The sequence below is a fragment of the Salarias fasciatus genome, chromosome 12, assembly GCF_902148845.1.
Source record: "Salarias fasciatus chromosome 12, fSalaFa1.1, whole genome shotgun sequence".
In the NCBI taxonomy this organism is placed as follows: Eukaryota; Metazoa; Chordata; class Actinopteri; order Blenniiformes; family Blenniidae; genus Salarias; species Salarias fasciatus.
In genome coordinates, this window is record NC_043756.1 from 7731717 (window position 1) to 7752004 (window position 20288).

At 42.3% G+C, this 20288-nt stretch overlaps 1 protein-coding gene across 1 annotated transcript in view; it reads left to right on the forward strand.

Annotated features, from left to right (window-relative positions):
• The window catches only part of trpm6 (transient receptor potential cation channel, subfamily M, member 6), a 59930-nt gene extending 41055 nt beyond the window's left edge, over window positions 1-18875 (forward strand). Inside the window, exon 42 of the mRNA XM_030104427.1 lies at window positions 18715-18875. The gene's annotated coding sequence lies outside the window, so the exon portion shown is untranslated. The remainder of the gene's footprint in view (window positions 1-18714) is intronic.
• The last annotated feature ends 1413 nt before the right edge of the window (window positions 18876-20288 follow it).

Sequence of the window (20288 nt, forward strand, 5' to 3'; positions counted from 1 at the left end):
TCTGATCGAAACTAGTCGTAGAGACTCATCACTTTTTGTTGTGATGAATTTTCCACTCTTATTTTCAGATCGCTTGTCTGAAATGTGCCAGTGTTGTAGTCTGTGGCGCGCTGCTTGACTCGTTTCTGTGCTCCAGCGTCTGTGCTGATCTCTCATTGGGTTTTCGCAATAAAACGTAAACGTTTTCTGACAGACCTAACTTTCAAAAACTTTCCACGCTTGATTTTTAGGCAGCATCATACGAGTTGAAAGTGTTTTTTTATGGTGTATTTGTAGTCTGCCTAGTTTTCGTTCATATTCTGATGCACCCGCTGGCATACAGGGCTGAGCCAAAAAAGACACCGAGGGTGACTCCTGGTGACCTCTGCAGCTCCACTGAAGTCTCAACAAAAATGATCATGAATGTGCAGAAGGGTTTCCGTTCTGTCAGAGCCGAAAAGAGCCAGTCCTGTCACTCAGGGTTAGCATCACGCCCAGGCCTCAGCTCTGCTGTCATTAGAGTGGTTTTCTTCGGGAGAGCACCGTCTGAGCTTCTGCCAGTCGGTACGAGGTAGCAGCATCGAGGCAGGTGTGGGAGAGAGGCACTTTCACCCCCGGTCTCCTTTAGCCTCTTTAGCTGTGGCCCAGGGAAAGAGAGAGAGAGAGAGAGGGAGGGAGACATAGAGAGAAACAGAGAGAGAGAGAGAGAAACTGCCCCAAGCACATCTCCACTGACCTACATTTCATCTGTCGCTTTTTTCCACTCTTCTTTTTTTTCATCTCTTATTTCTCCAGTACCAACAGCTCCATAATTGTGATGTAATGACCAAAGCAAGCGTGATAAAATCGCAGACTGGTCAGGGTGAAGCGATGTTGAAGACAGGGCAGACAGAAGAGTGAGATGAAGAAAAGAAGAGACAGTGAAAGACAGACATGGGCTAGAAAGTGGGGTGGAATAAAAGAGGGGGTAGTTAGATCTTAACAATACAATAAAGGTTTTTTTTTTTTCCCCCCTTCCCTTCTTCCCCCTTTTCATTAAAGCAATAAAATGTGATCTGTGTGGACTTCAATCCATCGGAGGGCTGGGGACTCCATTAAGAAGGATTACCCCTCATTGCCAACCAGTCACTGTTCTCCCACGGCCACAGAGAAAGCAGAAAAAATTACTTCAAACATGGCCAGATATGTACGTCGTCTGTCGAGCAAGAAAAAAAGTGAGGGAGAGCATGGAGGTTGTATTTGATGAGATATACTGGCGTGTATGCTGTTCTGTCCATATGGCGGTGAGAGGGAGGAAGGGAGCAGACTGGGCCATGCCTCAGGGCTCGACTTGGAGAAGGAGAAAGCGGCACTCTGCTCCAAGATGGGATCTCAGGTCCTTCTGCTTTTAGGTTTTCACTCTGCGGTTCTGTCGCCTGCTGCATCCCCGTCTGTCTACCTGTATGACGCACAGTCCTCGGCCCGAGTCGAAGGTCAGCGGGTCTGTGGGAACCTCTGGGCTGGTTGGCCGTGACCCTGCTTTGTGACCATTATGTTAGTCATTATTTTTTCATGCTTGGATTTTTAAAAAAATCTTCTAACTGATTCACTTTGTTTCACTCTCTCTCTGTTATTGAAGCGTTGACATCTGTAGTCCAGATACATCACAACAATCACTGGATGATTAAGCATGAAATTACAAGCTTTTCCAGCCATGCTTTTAAGATAAAATTTGAGTTATGCGCCTATGAGATATATAGATTTTTTTCTAAATGGGAGTTTCGGCCAATCTTTGGTTGGGATTTTTCTTGAATGTGAAGACGACTCATGACTCGTCCTGATGGGAAAGTTCTCCACATTTGGCCCACATAGGCAGTGTCTTTTTCCACATAATCACTGATTTAAAATTGTTTTTATTGTCCCGATTCGATCTTGCTGAAGAGACGGAAATGCTTTTCATGATTAGGACTGTGATGTTTCTCACACGGTCACCCTGCTGCTGCACACCGAAATCAAAGGAGCGAGTCGTCTTCAGGCTTGTTAATCAAGCCTTGTTTTATTCAAACAGACATCTAAAGCATGCATTTACAGTACAATTCATTTGATACATTCAAAAGCAAAGACTGCACATAAGCACATTTCTCTCCTCTGGATATTTCTTTCACTGAAGGCGACAACACAAATTTGCCAGGGTGAAAAATACCAGGTAACAGGCACGCTGGTTAAAATGAGTGGCTCGACACTGGTTTTAACACGCTACTTGCTGCCCTGAGGTTTTGTTTTTACCAGACAGGAAATGTGTGTGTTCAGTCTACACACACACGCACTCAGCAGCGACCAGCAGTGAACGAGCGCGGAAACGCGATTGTTGACTGACAAGAGAAAACAAGTGAGGAGGAAAGCAGGATGCGATAGCCTTGTTTCTGTTAAAGCAGCTCGTTCATACCACTCATCGCTGCCCTTGAATCGACCACTAGGAAGTTAACTTATATATAATTAGATAAGTTTCCTCTTGAAAATAAGAAATTAGGCCACAGGTCTCTGAGGATTCCCCCTCTCCAATCTGTCGACATGTTCCGCACTGCCTCTTATTTTTCCCCTGAAACAAGCAGGTGATTTTTCATTGTAAAAATGTGTGTATATGTGTGTGTGTGTGTGTGTGTGTGTGTGTGTGTGTGTGTGTGTGTAAAAGCACATGCGTCTGTGACTTTTTGAGTATGCTCATGTGTCTCACTGATAAAAAAATATACTTTTTTTTTTTTTAAAAACACACTACGTAGATGTCTTTATAGAAAATGAATATAACCTCAAACCTCTGAGATTGGCTTCTTTTTTTCTTTTGCTGTCACGAATAAAGAGGTTCATTTTTTTCTATTAGCCCGTGCACCAAATTGTTTCACGTATATTGCCTCTGTGTAATGTGACATTGACACATTGACATGTCAAAATGAGAGCTCAAACAGAGAGAGCGCCAAAGAGGGAGAGATGAGAGATGGAGGAAGAGGACAGAGGGAGCGAGCGAGGCAGAGATTGAAAATACACTTGAGAAATTTGCCAAGAGATACCACAAGTGACATAGGCAATTTCTGTAGAAAAATTACTTCATCATAATTTCAATCCCAAAAAGAATTGAAAGGAAAGCCCTGAAGGAGGAAGACCAAGTCACCTTGAGAGGCATCAGAAGGAACGCTTACCCACCATACATGCACACACGTGCACACACACACACACACACACACACACTTCCATTCTTAGTGCAATTTAAAGTCTTCATGTGTGCCCTGAGCCACTCAGTCATTTGTATTCACTTGTTTTTTTTTTAATTTTTTTATAAAGAAATACCAGTGTTAAACATCTGTGTTAAGTGCTCAGCGCCTGTGTTATATCAGAGTTAAAAATATACAACCTATTAGTCTGCCTGCTACTATTACTAGCATCATCTAATCAAAGCTTTATATAGAGCCAGTGGTTCAGACAAACAGTTTCATGTCTCTACCTCACAGTGCCAATCATCAGATTTTAATTGGATTTCTCTATTATCTGTTTTTTTTTTTCTCACAAAGCCATTAAGATATTAAATCAAGTTTTACTTTGAGTCAGACATTTTCCCCTTCTCTCCTCTTTCCTTGTTCCTCTTAATACATATATATTTAAATAATTTTTTTTGGTAGGCATATCGAATATGCTTCTGTAGCCTGAGGCGCTCTCTCAAAATAATTTAGTCGTCGTTGATTTCTCTGGGAGAGCTTAATAAACGTTGACGTTAAAATGGGGAGGAAATTGCAAACTGGGACTGTGTGGAGCTTTCATGTTCAGGGCTACTTGATAGATATGTTGATTTTCTGAAGTGGTTCGTAATGATATAAACCAACGGAGGATACAGCAACAGCTTTCTAACTCAGCCTCTTCATGGAGTATTCACAGATGGTGAATGACAGGTCGACCCGAGGAGAAACACTGCCCAATATTCTTTTTTTTATTATAGAAGACAACACAAACTGTGCCTGACGTGTGTGTGTGTGTGTTTATATCCTTGCTTGCATGCGTGCCTGTGTGTGTGTGTGTGTGTGTGTGTGTGTGTGTGTGTGAGTGTGTGTCCCCAAATTACATTTTCTAGGATAATCACAAATAATGTTGTGTCCCTTGCTAGACTTTCTTTTGTGTGTGTCTGATGTCAAATTGTAATCAGATTTCAGGCCCTTTCTCCTGACATGTCATAATGTCGTGCTGCGGCCAGTTTTAAGCTTTTTCTACCTTATTCTCATGAGACATCTACTGTAATCCGCCTGCACAAAACAAACAGATGCATTATGTATAACCACCTCATGTTAGACACATACAACCCCTAAATGTTGACCTCTGACCCCTATCCTATAGGTGTCTAGTCTAGGGTATGTGGAGGGGGGGGGGGGGCTTTTCTAGAAGACCAATACGGAGCCCTGGGGGACGCCACCCAGAGATCCTCTTACTGTCTGTCGCACAGGGGCAGCACTAAGCATTATAATCTCAAAGGAGGGGTTGGCGATTACTTGTTGTGTGTGTGTGTGTGTGTGTGTGTGTGTGTGTGTGTGATGATGTGGTGGGGGGTGGGGGTGGTTTGGAAAGGCATGTTTTTAACCCCTCCCTCGTCCACATCCCCATCCTCTCTCGTTAATCTGGAGTCTAGCATGTGGATTAGCGGACACTCTGCAGCACCACTGTTTGACAGAATGCCGCGTTTCCTACAGAGTATATAAGATTACGTCTTAAGCAGTTTACGCTCACAGCTCTGTGAGAATATTGGAGTTAGCACATTGGCTAATGACACAGTATGCAATCAGAGTGCTGGCACACACACTAATGCTTCAGCCCGATGTGTATATGTGTGTATATTTGCTAGCATTTTGTCTGTGTGAATAAAAGAGAGCGAGATTATAAATGTTCACAACAGGTGTTTCCATGCGACTTTTTTTTTTAGGCCTTTGAAGCTTGAAGCTCGCCAGATAACAAACGCCCCACCACTGCCGTCTAAACCACCCCCCCCTCCGACAAACAAACACATGCACACACATGAAGCTTCATCATGTTAATACAATCATCACCTTTAGCTTTGTGTGGATGATTTGACATCTCTCTTTGTTTGGTCTGAGGTAAAATGAGTCTGTTAGTCTGTTAATCCACCAGGATTAAGAAACAACAACAATCCCCTGTGGAGTGTGTGCTCTCTCTATGTGTGTGTGTGTGTTTATGTATAAGAGAGAGAGTGCAGTACAGTGTGCACATGACCCCATGTGTGATTATGCACCCCTTAATTTAAATTTTACACGTTGCCTTTTTTTTTTTTTTTTTTTTTGCGTTTCAAACCAAGATTTGGAAATGGACGGGGAAATATTGCGTTAGGGTTTCATTGTAAGACGACGGCGGCGATGATGCTGATGATGAGTAGGAGGAGGAGAAGAATGGATGTTGAGGGAGGGGTGTAGGGTAGAAGAGTGTAGGGATTAGTTGATATTTCCCTGGCATTACGTACGCTTTGGCGAACATCTACTTAAGTCCTGCCTTATGCGCCGCTGTCTGGAACACACACACAAAAAGCCCTCTGTCCCATTCACACACACAAAGACTATTAGTACAGTCCAGCTCATCCTCTCAATACGCAGAAGAAAAGAGAGAAAAACATGTTAAGTCTTTGTCCTCTTCTGTCTGGGCCTATTCACTCTTCAATACATGGGACTAAGAGTAATGGGCAAAAGAGAAAGAAAAAATTGGAAAGACATAGATGATGATTTGTCCATTGAGGTTTATGGTTGAGATGGTAAACACTAAGTTTCTTTGGAGTGGCTTTACTGAATCTGGAAGTGTACATGTGTACCATGACAAAAGAATGGCTGCCGTAACTCAAAGAATAGGGCGGTATTTGGAAAATCACAATGCAGTGGGAGACACTATGTTATGGCAGCGACAATAGAATTGTGGGTTATACTTGCAACCCTGCTGAGTTTGAAAGTTCATGAATGCTTAATTGATGACTGTCCTCCTTAATAGTGACTGAAATCAGCTAAAAGTTTAATCACCGACCCCGCAAAAATTGTTATTTACACGAAAATGCTGGATGTTTTCTCTGCAGTGACAGTCACAATAAAGAGAGTTTGATATAATATGCCTTTGCAAATTTTGATGCATCTTCTGTGATATTATGGTCATAATTTGATGTGGCTGTCGCCCTTCTCCTGGGATTTTTTTTTCCTCTACTCTCTCTTCCGTTTCTATTACTTTACATCCTGTACTTAGCCATCGCTCTCTCTCTTTACTTTAGTGGCTGCCACTTCCAATCTCTCCTCTCCTTCTATCCCTTCCCCCTTTTAACTCATTCTGAATTATCCATAGCTGCATCGCTCCCTCGCTTTTTTCCTCTTTTCCCCTCTCCATCCCCCTCTTTCCCGTCTGCACGTTCGTTTGCTCGCTCTGTCTTTCGTGCTCATCTTTTCCCATCCCTCAATTTGCTCTCTTACTTTATTGCACCCTTTCACTTTCTGCATCCTCTCTCCATGTCTTCCCCCCCGCCTCCCTCTCTCCCTCTTCCTGTATTCCCCAGCTCTTTGCCTCCTCTCTCTCCCTCTCTCCCTCTCTCTCTCTCTCTGTGTTTCGCTATGTCTCTCACTTAGTGTAACTGTAGGATATAGGTCAGCAGGGCGGCTTGGCTGACTCGTGTCTAGACTCAGCCTCAGTCTTGGGGGCATGCAGCCACACAGCGGAGCACATTGACCAGCACAATCACCGCAACACACTGGAGCGAGCTCCATTGACTGTGGAATGTGTGTGTCCATATCTGTGCAAATCACACACACACACACATATATAGAAGAAGAAAAAAAAAGGCTGAGGGGCAAGGTTCTGATAAGGAGATGTTGCAGCACGCTGGGCATCACCAAAAACATTGACGCCATCTGTGAAGAAAGGAAAGAGTTGCAGAAATGTCAGAGTAAATGCCATTAGTTGTGAGCTGATATTTACGGCGGGGGCAAACACGACCACAGGGCGCTCCTTTAAACCTGATCTGAAATTTTCAACTGTGCACAAATGCAAATCCGGCACTGATGAAAGACGTGTTAATGTGGCATTCTGTGAAGTTCCCCTTTGTTGAGCTGGATAGATGTTTCAACCCAAATATATGAAATGAAAATTAAATTGGATACAGCGTGTGTGTGGCTGTCTGGGTGCATGTGCGTGCCGCCTGCGCCCCGACTGCGTTTGGGTTGGAGTGTTTTAAAGGGGGGGGGGGTCGGCAGCTGCGCGGCGGTGGGTGCTGCAGGGTGAAGCATGCTGTTGGGGAAGGGTAGACGGGGTGACGGTGTGCGCTCGTGTTTGTGTGCGTTTGTGTATGTGTGTACTTGTTAGTCATGTTGTGAGAGCATAAAACTGTTTACACAGTCGCATTGTGAGGATCAGCCTCTCGTCTGGGGAGAAAAAGCATATCCCCATGATGCAAATGGTAACATTTAAGGGTAAAAATTGGCTTTGAGGTACGGTTTAGGTTAATTTTAGAGAAGAATTAGCTATGGTTATGTCTCCGGGGAGCGTACAGGAGTCAGTGCACTGTCCTCTGAAATGATGGGAGGATGAGCATTTGTGTGTTTGTTAAGGCAATGATTCAACTGAGTGTGCGTTTCCACCCCTCCTCCATCTCGTCCTTCTCATCCTGCTCTTCCTCTTGCTCAGTCTGTGGTCCAGATGTGATCCCCCCGATTTCTCCCTGGATACCGACTTAGTGCCTCCACCCAGCCCTGCCAGCCCCGCACCTCCCCAGTTAGACCTATCTGTCTATCTATGTTTTTTAATAGTAATTTTTAATTCTATTTTTACAATTTTTTTCAATTATAATGATTAGTTTGCCTTTGGTTTTTTTTTTTCCTGCCTGGTAACAGTACTGTCCTTTCCCTTCCACGCTGAAATATTGATAGATGAAATGGATTAGGTGTGTGTGTAGTGTGTGTGTGTGTGTGTGTGTGTGTGTGTGTGTGTGTGTGTGTGTGTGTGTGTGTGTGTGTGTGTTTTCAGCATTCAGGAGTGCTTCGGAGCGTCTGTGAGCCTCAGAGTGGGAGAAAAGCCCATCTTCACATGGCTTTTTAGAAGACAAATCCAGCCTGTGATGTAGCTTCATGTTCACCTCACTCCCAGCCCATAAATAATGTTATGTCTCTCGTCTGCCCTGTCTGCCTCCCCTTTCCTCATTCTCACCAGTATAGTTTTTCTCTCTCTCTCTCTCTCTCTCTTTGCTTTCACTTCAGTTTTCTTTTTTCCTCTCATTTAGGAACTTATTAAGTCGCTCAGTGAGTCAATCATCGCCTTTTTCTCCATAATCCCCTCCCAGCCCCTGTCTGTCATTCTGTCTTTCTCCCTTTATCTTTAAAGTCTCGTGGGTTAAAAGCACGGAAGAGCTTTCTTTTTTGCACTAATGAGAGAACCTGCTGGCAACTTCAACTCTTGTCTAACATAACAAATACAGGGAGACGTGCGTGTATACAGGTGCAACACACAAACATACGTAAAAAAGGGCACAAAAAGACGAGGCACAAATTGATTCATATCATGAGTGTCATCTTCATAATGATTCACGGCATTAGCTAATTACGAGTCTTTAGATCTTGCAGACTGACATCCCCTGAAATCATTCAACTGTGGATTTACACACATTTTGTTCAGTAATCTGAACACACGCATGCATGCACAAGTGTACACACATGCATGGGTAGCTGTGCATTTACCCTCCGTGCACATGTAAATGTCACACATATTTTGCAGATGGAAATACACAGTTTGCCTTCCGTGTGCACGTCACCCAAATCTCCTTAATGTCAATCAACAACAACCGTTCAATACTGGCCAAAAAAAAAAGCACCTGGAAAATGTAAAAACAACAGACCAGCCTCCCTGTTTTCTCTCATTTTCCTCTCTTCCTGACTGTTTTTCGCCACCTCTCAGGGTGAAAACCAATTTCAGCCTCTTTCTGTTTGAGAGGGTTGAGGTGGGCTGCAGTCGATGAATATGTGACTGGAAATCTCATTAAGGGGTTTTATGAGCAAGGCATGTTGTTATGATTACTTTGCAATATTACCTTTGCAGGTGTATCCAGGAGTCTGGGACCTGAAGAGCACAGTGTCAGATAATGCTCAGCAAGATGTAATCAATCACACACATCCTCTCCATGCAAGAACAAACAACTTGACTTTCAACATATAATGTGAAAAATGTCCTTTTTTTGTTGTTGTCGCGGTTTATTTGTACTTGACTGTTAATGTGTGACTGAGAAGAGACAAGGTCACAGATATTTTACCAGAATGAGCTGATTTGCTTTGCTTGGTTTAGTTTCTGAGATACGTATCAGTCTCTGGAGACCATGCTGATGATCTTAAATGTCGACTCGTTACCAGCTGCATAGTTTAAAGTTTAAAGGTTTGGTTTCTGATTTGTTGCTTTTGTTTGTTTTCATTTCTGCAGACTGAGCGTCTTTGTATCTTGTAGTTTCTTCCAGTAAAGATTCAGTAATCTGGATTTAGGGTTAAGGAGGCTGTGAGTTCTATATTACATTTAATAATAATTCACCTATCAATCCTCTCAGGTGTTGAAACAGATTGTCCAGCAGTCTCCAGCCTGACAGCTCTCTTTCTACGTGTGGCGAAGCACTAAGCAAATAGACAGGATGCGTGTTGCAGCTCTCCCGCCATTGGTGTGTGAAGAAGCAAAAACCTTCTTAAAATGACTGGGCAGGTAATCAAAAACAATTTAAAAAATTCTAAGTTAAAATATTTCAAATTGTAACCATTAACTTTTACTTTGGTATGAAAAGTGAATCAACCAGGACACACACAGCTGCAGAAAACAAACATGTGGACACACTGGGATTTCTTCTCATCTACGTGGAAATCACGAGACAAAAAATGTTCCCTCCACTGTACTGTTACTGTGTGAGCAGCTCTTTTTTCTTCTAATTCTTCTAATCATTGCTAAAATGTTTTATCGTTAGAAACAGCAGGCCAGAGTGGGGAGGGAGCATCGTAACCGTTGCCGCTGTTCAGAGAGTATATTTCCTGACTTTGATCAAAAGCAGAGTCATGCTGAGCGACACCAGATCTGCTCTTTAAACCTCGTTCTGTCAAAGTGGGAATCCACCAGTCTAACCATCCTCATCCTCGCTGCTCTTGAGTGTACCATATTAAAAGACATAACCTGTAAATTAAATAAAAGAAAGAAAAAACAATGCCAGTGTCTTACTTAAGCTGATCAGCCAGTATAAAGCTGTGCTGTTCGAACTTTTACAATTGTTGGGCCTAAAAATGAACAGATACAATATTCCCAAACGGCTCCCCTTACACCGCCGAGAAGTCAAAACATATCACGGCAGAAGATCGTCTGTCCTACTAACCTCTTGTTCTGCTGGAGTATAAGTTATGTTTGTACATTTCTGTGTGCACTGATGTAACAGTATAGCTCACCCTGTTCTCTGCTTCCCATCCCCTTTTCCATCTCCGTCTACTCTCTCTTTCGCCCACGTTGCCTCAGGCACCACTGTCACTTCCCATCATGCATTGCTCCGGCGATAAAGATGACGCTACGTGGCTGTGCGCTGCGTTGCTATGTACATTTTCTTCTGCTTGGACGAGCTGCCGTATCTCCCGCAATCAGAGTTTATTTCAATTCTATAATGCATTTTACAGTGAAGTGGAAGTGAAAAGGTGTGTATGGCGCATATGTGCTTTTTATCCAGTGATATGCATCATCTCCTAAACAAACTGCTGTTATATGCTGTGGACTGGACGTAATGCAGCTTTACGTTCCACCTCCTACCAAAGCTCATTGATCTCTCCGTGTTTGGGGCTCATGGGAAAACCACAGCTGCCCTCAATCAATGGTGTTCAATTTACAAGCCAACCATACATTGCAACTGTTCATCCGGACAATGCAGTAGATACTCACTGTGAAGAGCAATTCTACGGTTTCAGAACATTTTTCTCTGTGTGATGACGCTGTGCCAAACTGAACAATGTTTGTTACTTCATGAGTGATGAAACATATCGCTGTATTGAAACAATGCAGCTGCTGAGCTTATATGAAAAATATTGTTTGAGGTTTTGGAACTTTGTGTTCATCCATCAGCGCATCTCTTTCAAGAAAAGATCTTTATATTTTAATTCTGGACACTTTAGTGCGTCCATGACCACAGCCCAACACCAGAGTTGCTTAATTAAACATAAAGCTCTGAAAGTCCAGCTCCTCAGTCCCAGGCTTTTACAATCAGTTATAAAATGAAGAAAATCTACAAAAAGATATTCATTTTCTAATTTTTTGAGATCTTGCCATTGCCATCAAATTCTCTTCTCAACTAAGCACAAACGTTCAAGAAATTGTTAAAAAAAACATTACTTTAAACATTATATGAATATTAAATATTACCATGTTCTCCTGTGTTTCACAAGATCAGTGAATTTTCCAAATCATTACACGCTGTTAATTTATAATGACATTTTTCATACCTTTTGACAATCAAATCATCAAATGTGACTTTCTTCACAACTCATCCATATAAACATGGACGCACACACGCGCGCCCGCACAGTGTAAACAGATACAGTCGCACATGCTCCAAATGTCCTGTCAACATATAAGTGCACAGTGTTAAAATAATCATACGACTGGCCTCCTCTCTGCCGGTCCATCCAGTGTGATTTAACGGCGTGCAGTGGAAGCCGTGCTTCGCAGCCTTCCTGCTCCCACAGCCGTGGTCCCATGAAACATTAAAGACAAACTCAGACCATCTATATTTCATACAGCATTTTGCAAACAACAGATGAATTAATTATACCGTAAAAGTGGGCATAACCTCTGCATCAGCATATCACCATGGCCTATTTCTCTGCTTTTTCTGAATGGTAAGTGGCGTTGATAATGGGCGATTGTGTGCATGTGTCGGGGTAACTGCATGCGTGCATGTGGCTGCATCTGCGTCCTGCACATGGGAGCGTGTCGCCGCTTTCCCTTGTGTGGAGCCGCAAGTGTGTTCAGTGTCAGCGGGGTTAGGTGTGCACCCTTCAAGGATTAATGAAAGCTCCGACGTGCCCCCTCTGTGAAAAAGAGCAACACTGATACACTCGCCAGCTCACCATCTCCTCTGTCCCCGACCATTATCACTCCCATAAAGACTGGCTTATATAATATGTCCAACCATTAATGGAAAATAACACTCGGCTCCAACAAAGGACAGAAATGTAATTACCAGTCTGAATAGCGGTGCTACTCCTTATTCTTACCCAGCGAGAGGAGAAAGAGAGACAGAGAGAGTGACAGAGAGGGACAGAAAAGCCCGAGAAGGAGTGAGGGTCCTGACAAGCATTTAGTGAAAGAGAAAATTATGAAGGGATGAAGAGAGTGGAGGCAATAAGAACAAAGGTGGGAGGACAGGTTATTGTTGGGGGGGAAAGGGTCATTTTGCTTTTCGACTATCCACTCCCTTTTTCTGTCGATGTCTTCTTGCAATGCATGGAGCAGTACGGACATGTGGATGCAGCAAAATGCATCTCAGGTAATCTCAGTCAGCAGGGGGGCCGGCCGAAGTGCAGGTGCATACAGAAACGGGGAATATGCGTTGAGATTCAGTCCGTCAGGCCACAGTGAGGTTCACCTGTGTCCGCTTTGTTTTTTCATCAGCGTAAACACAAATGAGCCACACTGAAACACTGCTTTCCCTTGTTAGGCAAAGCAGCCTGTTTCTGTAATCACATTCCATTTTTTTTCTGTAACATAATAGTGCTTTGGTGACATCCAAACTTGTTCCACTGAGAGCCACGTGCAGAAAACAAATATACCACTCGCTGTATTAGCTCCCGTTACTTTAGTTCTGCATTTTTTGGGCAGCAGCTGAAATTTTCTTTGATTAAACTTATTTTGTTGAGAAACTAAGTTGTTCCTGAATGTTTTTTTTAAATCAAAGGCATGTTAGAGTAAATTCCAAAATTCCACATGTGCATCAGATTTTAGAATTTGCTGTGTAGAGTTTGCTGTCTTCCTCGGATGTTTTCTTTTTTTGGTGCCTTTGTCAGCAGACTGGACAGCCGTCAGGTGTGTGTTTGAAAACACAGATATAATATAGAGATACAGATAAACAAATTAAATATCACTTCACACACATTGAGAGTAAAACTCTAAACACTGTTTGGTTCAAATGAAATAGTAAATTTTGGTTGGATTCAAATGTGTTTTTCATATTTTTTTAACCCCCTATATCTTGTTAGGGAGATATATTTACAATAGTGGTGAAATGTTCTCACTGAGATAACTTCGACCGTGATGTTTTTCTGACCTTGCAAACTTTGGAATTTTTGAGTTTCATCTATATTTGCTGTATTTTTGTTGTCTGGGATGTTTTTGTGACAATAGAATTGTCTACTGCAATATCTGAACTGGAAAGCATCCATTCTGTGGTCATAATGGAAGCCTCCCGTTTCTCTGCAGCAAATTCCACAAAGGTTTTTTTAGTCTATTGTCAATCACAAAACTATCCAGCTTTTGCATCTCAGAGCTTAAAGCTTAAATAAAATACTTTCTTGTAAACAGCATGCTTTCGGCAATAAGGAAGATTTGTCGAGATTCGCCAGTTAGAAGTTTTAAAACTGAAAGTAGAAGCTGGAGTGAGCGTGTGCAACTGAGAGACACTTTTTTAAAATACTTTTCAAACAGGTTTCCATCATAAACGGCCCTGTGGCTTCTTTTTTACTGTCCTGACTTCCGTTCTGGACTAATAAATGTTACCGGTTGGCTTCCTTGTTCCTGTGACGAGCGTCTTACGCCGTCGGTTTGTCTCCGGTCCTGTCAGTAGGGTGAAACACGCCAAACGTGCTGAGGGCAACGACATGCATGCATCCATGAGTGTTGCTGCAGCGGGACTGCAAACATTTGCGTCTGAGCATTTTATTGAACGTGCACATGAGAATATACATGCCTGTGGCAAAGACAATGCAGTGAACATCTGGGGGAAAAAAAAAAAGATGGAGAGATGGAGTGACGGGATGTTTTAAATGCAGCTTTCTCTGAGAAGGAAGGCGTGCTTTCATTAATGTAAAAAAAAAAAAAAAAGACAGTATTTACATCTGTGTGTCCTTTTGGTTACAAGCCTGCCTGCCTATGTTTATTTTTTGCCATGCATCTAAATACTTCTGATGAACAGCAGTTTGCATGGCTGCATTATGAATCATCTGTGTGTCACAAATCACCCCCTGAACACATCTAACCTTCATGCATCTACTTCTGGGTGAGTTCATACGTTAGTCAGAATGCAGATGTGGGTTACTGACTCGTGCTGACCTCCACATACGTATTCATGTCGAGCGGGAATTAATGCTTTTGCAGAAGCATTGTCTTTTGGAATAACATTAGCTGCCGGTTTTTTACTTTTTTTTTTTTTTATTCTTCGATTGTGTTCACTGTAATGTCTTACAGATAACTTTCATACAGTGCTTGACTGAGAGAGAGAGAGAGATGTGGTTCAAACAAGTGAAGGTGCTCTCATTCATCAGGTATAAAAATGTAATAAAATGCAGAAACTTTGTGTTTTGCTGTCAGCTCTGTTCAGTTTACATGAAGTTAACATCACAATTACATTCGATTCAAACCTTTTTTTTTCTTTTCTTTTTTCTTTTCCCTCTTCGGACCCATTGTCTTCCCGTTTCCTCATTACTTATTATGAAGACGAAACAGTGACGATTAAAAATGTAAGCGTCTTTTCCTGAATAATTTATCACTGAGTGGCATATGTTAAATATGTGTTGAAAGCATACATTAGATTTGTTTTGTATACAAATCAGCTCCAGGCAAGCACCCTTAGGGGGGAGATTGTAGCCTGGGAGATTTGGCATATACTGATGGTTGTATTATTTAGATGTGCATAGATTTCTATCTTTATTCCTGCTGTTGCTTTTGTTACCCGTGCCTGATTATACCACACATTATTTCAAGTGATGGATGCAAGAGAGAGTTTAATAAGCGATGACAAATTCTCATGGTGATGCTGGGAGAAAAGAGGTTTTTATTATTATTATTATTATTATTATTATTATTATTATTATTATTATTATTATTCAATATGTAGGTGGTTGTTATAATATGTTGTACAACATAAAATTAAATTTCATTAAAACTGTGTTAGAGTTGGAGTAAATCTCATCAAATAAATGCAGATATTTAGAACGTCAGTAATATATCACACTTATGTCACATTTCGTCCACAAGTTCCATTAGAATAAAGGAAAAAGGCGTATTTTCTGCTTGAAAAGTGAACATCAAGGTCACATGTGTTTAATTTATAGCCGTCGCCGGATTAAGCTGAGCGCGGGGTGTCATAAGGTCACAGGTGATGAATTGAATGTCAGAGATCAGAGAGCTCATTGAAGGGGAGAGCCGGCGTGCTGTATCACTATCATTTACACATTTACACCGAGGAGTGGCCTCTCTTCGGTTTTCGCCTCTTTCTTTTGAGAGAAAAGGAGATCCAGTCATTACTGGTGACATTTTCCCAGATTGTTAAAGGTGCAGGTCACAGGAGGGCAGAGAAATTACTCAAAACAGCAGAGTGTTTGTCTGCTTTTGTCAGCATGATGAGCTCTATTTACCTGCCTCATTATATGATACACAAACTCATATCTTTGCTTTGACAAGTAAAATGTAAACTCTGGCTGAATATTTCCAGGATCGCCATCGAATGGCGAGATCTGCACTCTTTAATAACATTTCATAGACGTGTCCGTTAGCGTTAACGTGTGTGGAAGTGCAACAAAGTACGGAGTAATTTGAGTAAAAGTGAAGGCAAAGAGAGCAGGAGGGAGAAGTGACTGAAACAAGGGTGGTGGGGGAGGGAGGGGGGCACCGGGTGGTGGTGGATGGGAGGGTGGGGGGGGGGGGGTCTGAAGCATCTCACGCTAACACAGATCATGATCATCATGTTGGCAGGATCTGAAAGATTAGACACATCAATAGTTTATGAATCTCCACAGAGTTGCGCTCAATTCCCTCTTCTATAAATTACTAAATAAGGGCATTTACATCACAGCGCCACTGCAAACTTTTTCCTTTTCTCCACTATTTCTTTTCATCTTTTTCGCGTTGGAACTTGGACACAGTCCATTTGACCTTCACGAGCTGAGTAATAGAAAAAAAAAAAGAGGAACAGAGGGGAAAACACTGCAAAGTCTTCATTACTGCTGTGATTCAGAGAAAAAGAGAAAGAGAGAGAGGGAGCAACAGAAGAAGAGAGAGAGGAAGAATAAAAGGAAAAGAAGACGTGGTAAAGACTCAAGCACCTAAAAGACTGACATAATTAATAGATGCGGCCCGCCGATACACATGAATTATGCAACTTTTATATTCAAGAAAATTACAAACACAACCCATTGGGAGAGAATGGAGAGGAATCATTATCTGCAGACTTGAACCTTTGTAAAATGCACCAAATTTTTAATAATTAATCCACATAAACAAATAACACATGAATAAAGAACACAATGAAAAGCCACCCAAGCCACAGTAGTTGTGCGAACTTTGTCTGTAACTTTGTGCACGGAGAAGAGGAGTGCCGAGATAGGAGGCAGAAAGGAGAAATAGCGAGGAAGAGGCTGAAATATTATAAAAATGAACAAATGTAATGGATTGCTAAATTAGTTCACACTTTTTTTCAGATTTATTTAATTTTTAGTACCTTGAAGCAAGCTTTTGAAATACATATTCAAAGCTGAAGTTAAGGACGAATCAGTAAAAAGCTGCAGCACACCGGAGAAGGTCAGTTACTGTATTAAGTACAACAACAATAGAAGAAGCTATTTTTACATTTTGCGATGCTTTGAATCAGCATTTTGGCCACGTGCATAATGAAGAAGTCACAGAAGCCCAGCTCTCTGCGACCCTGGGGTGGATGAAGTGGTGACAGATAAAGGCCAACGAGGAACAGGACTTTATTTGCAAAAAAGCAAAAAGCAGCTTCCGCCTGTTGGACTCCGTCTGGAAACAGAAAGCAAGTGTGAGCCAGACTGGAGACGTGGATGGTTAAAGATAAGACAAGATTAGAGCTCTTTATCAGCCTGAAAGCACTCAGCACTTTGTACACTGGTCGTCTTTTTCAGTGTGAAACTGTGAGTGACGGGACACCGGTGCAAGCTACAGTGATTTGATCAACTTTTCAAACATCTGACTTCCTTTTTCCAATAGTCGTCTGACAACGTAAGTGATCTGTTAATCTGCAGTCCCTGAGCTTTAGGCATGCGGGGTGCTGATGATTGAATCTTGTCATGAAGGAACATCCTTCTTCACATTCCTGTGTGAATGAGACAAAGGAAAACAGAGTGGAACATCCCATTGTTTCACTGACAAAATAAATGTCATTGATTTACCATCAAAACTAAAACTTAAAACATAAAACTTGTATCGATCTTCATTTTTAAATAAAAAGTCTGACTTCTCACACTCAGAGCAAACACACACATGCAGTATATTCCTGAGAGCTGGAGCCGGCGTGTCAGATCGAGTTAGGGGTGAAGGGAGGGGAGGACACGAGGACACCCTACAGTGACCACGCAGTGACGCCCCGCGGGGGCTCGGACTGTAAAAGAGCAGCAAATTCACACCCGCATGCAGCGGCCATGGTCACCTTCAGCAGCGAGCAGCAGATGTATGGCGCTGGAAATATCAGCCTGAAACATTCACGGCAGACCTCGGAAATGTCACCTGGGTGCGGAGGATCCAGTCACCAGACTCTCTTTGTCTTTCTTTCTTTTCTTTATCTGTAGTTTTGAGAATGTTTGTTGGTTTGAGGTTAAAATTGGTCACAAGCAGCAAATTCAATTTTTTTTTTTTTTTTTAATGGGAAAAATAAATATTCAAAGAATTTCTGAAATTTTGCTACTGTTTATCATTTCATTATTGTGTGTGCATCTTAATTTGCTTATAGGATTAAGATGTAGCCTGTTCTGTGAAAACCTGTTAAAACTTCCAGCTCAGTGCGCTTACATGGAACTTTTTATTCCCGTTTGAACCTGAATAAAGGCTAATTCTGTTCTAAAATGACCATGTAAACACCCACAAAACCTTGTTTGGAGATAAGTTTGAATCCGAATAAACCTAAGAAGAGAAACATCGCCCCCAACATGCTTTGTTTACTTCTGGTAAATGTAAGTACGTCACGTTTGCCCTCCTGTCCAATCAGAATGCTTCGTTTTTTTCATGTAAACACCAAACACAGGAATATAATTCTGAATTGCATAGTTTAGAATAAACCAATTCCGAATTAAAAACACCATGTAACCACACTCGGTGTGCCGTTAAAATCTTCATTGTTTATCCTGTTCACTGACCACACTCCGCCCAATCCTCATTCTTCATATTCATCCTTTTCGGCCTATGGAAGTGTGTATTTATTTGTCTCGCCCTCAGTCCTCATTCCTCTGCGTTTCCCCTCATCATAAAGGGTTCAGTCAGCATGGCAGAGCAGGAGTGGCGTCTCCAGCTCACGTCTCGGTGGAGAGCAGGGGTTGTGCGGCTCCTAATTGCTGTGTGCCGAAGAGACTCCGGGAGCCAATCAAAACGGCCAATCTCTAAAGACGAGCCAAAACTAATTTGTTAGCAATACACCTCTCTCTATCTCTTCCTTCTCCTGCTCAGTCTCCTGATGGCAGTCAAGGGTTCATTTCTGTGCCACTGTGGTCATGACCTCTCCTCCTCCTCCTCTCTCTTCCTCTGCAGCTTCACAGGGAGTTCATCTCCGATGCCTCCTTGGTCGTGACCTGGCTCTGAATGATACGATGATGAGAGCGGTGACAAGGCTGGCAGAGGGAAGGAGAAGAAGAAAAAAAACACCCTCTCTCTGTTTATTAAATTCTGTGTGTTTCTGTATCTTCAATCGGGATCTTGTGCCTGCGTGTGTGTGTGTGAGTGAGAGTGTGAGAGTGTGTGTGTTGCGAGGGACACACCTCAGGGAGCGTGAGAGCGGGGCAGCTGTGGTCAGAGAGAGAACACACGCGTTAGCTTTGGGTTTCATCCTTGGCCCGTTCAGCGGGGGACTCTGGCAGCCTGCTGAGATGCCGTGAGTAAATGTGTGTATCAGTGATCACATGTCGCTGTGTGGCTGTGTGTCCCGTCCGGTAACACACCTCATACCTTCTGCTTTGTCACAATCTCCAAGCTCTCTGTCTTTGTCTTACTGCTCCTCTCTCTCTCTCTCTCTCTCTCTCTCTGAGGATCGACAACTTCAAAAGGCAACTTTAAAAAAAGTGTCTGTTTCACACAGTCAACAAAAGCATTACTGGGAAAAAAAGAAAGAAAGAACGCACACACACACACACACACAGGCACACAGCCTTCTCTGAGAACACACCTTGCAAACTATCTCTGCAGGACACAAAGACTTGAGAGAATAAAGAAACAATCCATCTTTTATATTGCAGTGATACTGGCATTTACGGTTGCCAAAGCGCTGAGCGGCTTCCTTTAGGCAAACTGGAGAGGAGGAAGTAAAGAAAAAGGGAATATCTCACTTGTGCGAAAACCTGCCGTCACGTGTCAGCGTCCCTTCACTCCGAGACTGAGGAAAGGGCTTCGGCTGTTTGATGGAATCCCTACACGGGCTGATGAGTGAAATGTCGAGCGAGCATGTTTTCCAGGCGGCGCCTTTGATAGCGGCGTTAGCTCAAAGTGAGGAAGCCATGCAAACAGCGTTGCAGGTCTGAGTGATGCAAGCTCAAAGCAACTGCAGTCTAAACTCCCTGTAAGCAGGTCACAGTCGCACACAGATAGCAACTAAAAGAGGTGTTTTGTGGCACGAAGCCGCTCACGATTAGTGTTTTAAGGGGCTACAAATCCCCGGCAATCAACGGCCCATTTGGAGCAAAGCTTCCCAAATATTTCTCAGATATTTCCAACAATTCTCATGATTTGAATAACTCAGTGTAAAAATACAAAATCTGTTTAAAGAGATTTCTCTTCACATTTTTGGGGAAAAATCTTCAGAGCCCTGTACATTTGTCCTGAACTATCACTGAGTGTTTATTTGTGCCACTACGTTTTCATTTAGCCTTTGAAAAGAGGATTTTCTCTCATGATATGTGCTTCAGAAGTAGAAATGGTAAATGCAAATTCACAACTCAATCCCAAATACATCAAAATGAGGATGTGTCCCTTTTTACAATACGTAATTTGAATTTATTTGATTACCACACTATCATGTACACTGTCATATTTCAAGTAATACACTTTATCACCCCCCCCCCCCCAAAAAAAACCAAATAAAAAAAGAAAAGAAAGAAAGAAAAAGAACAATT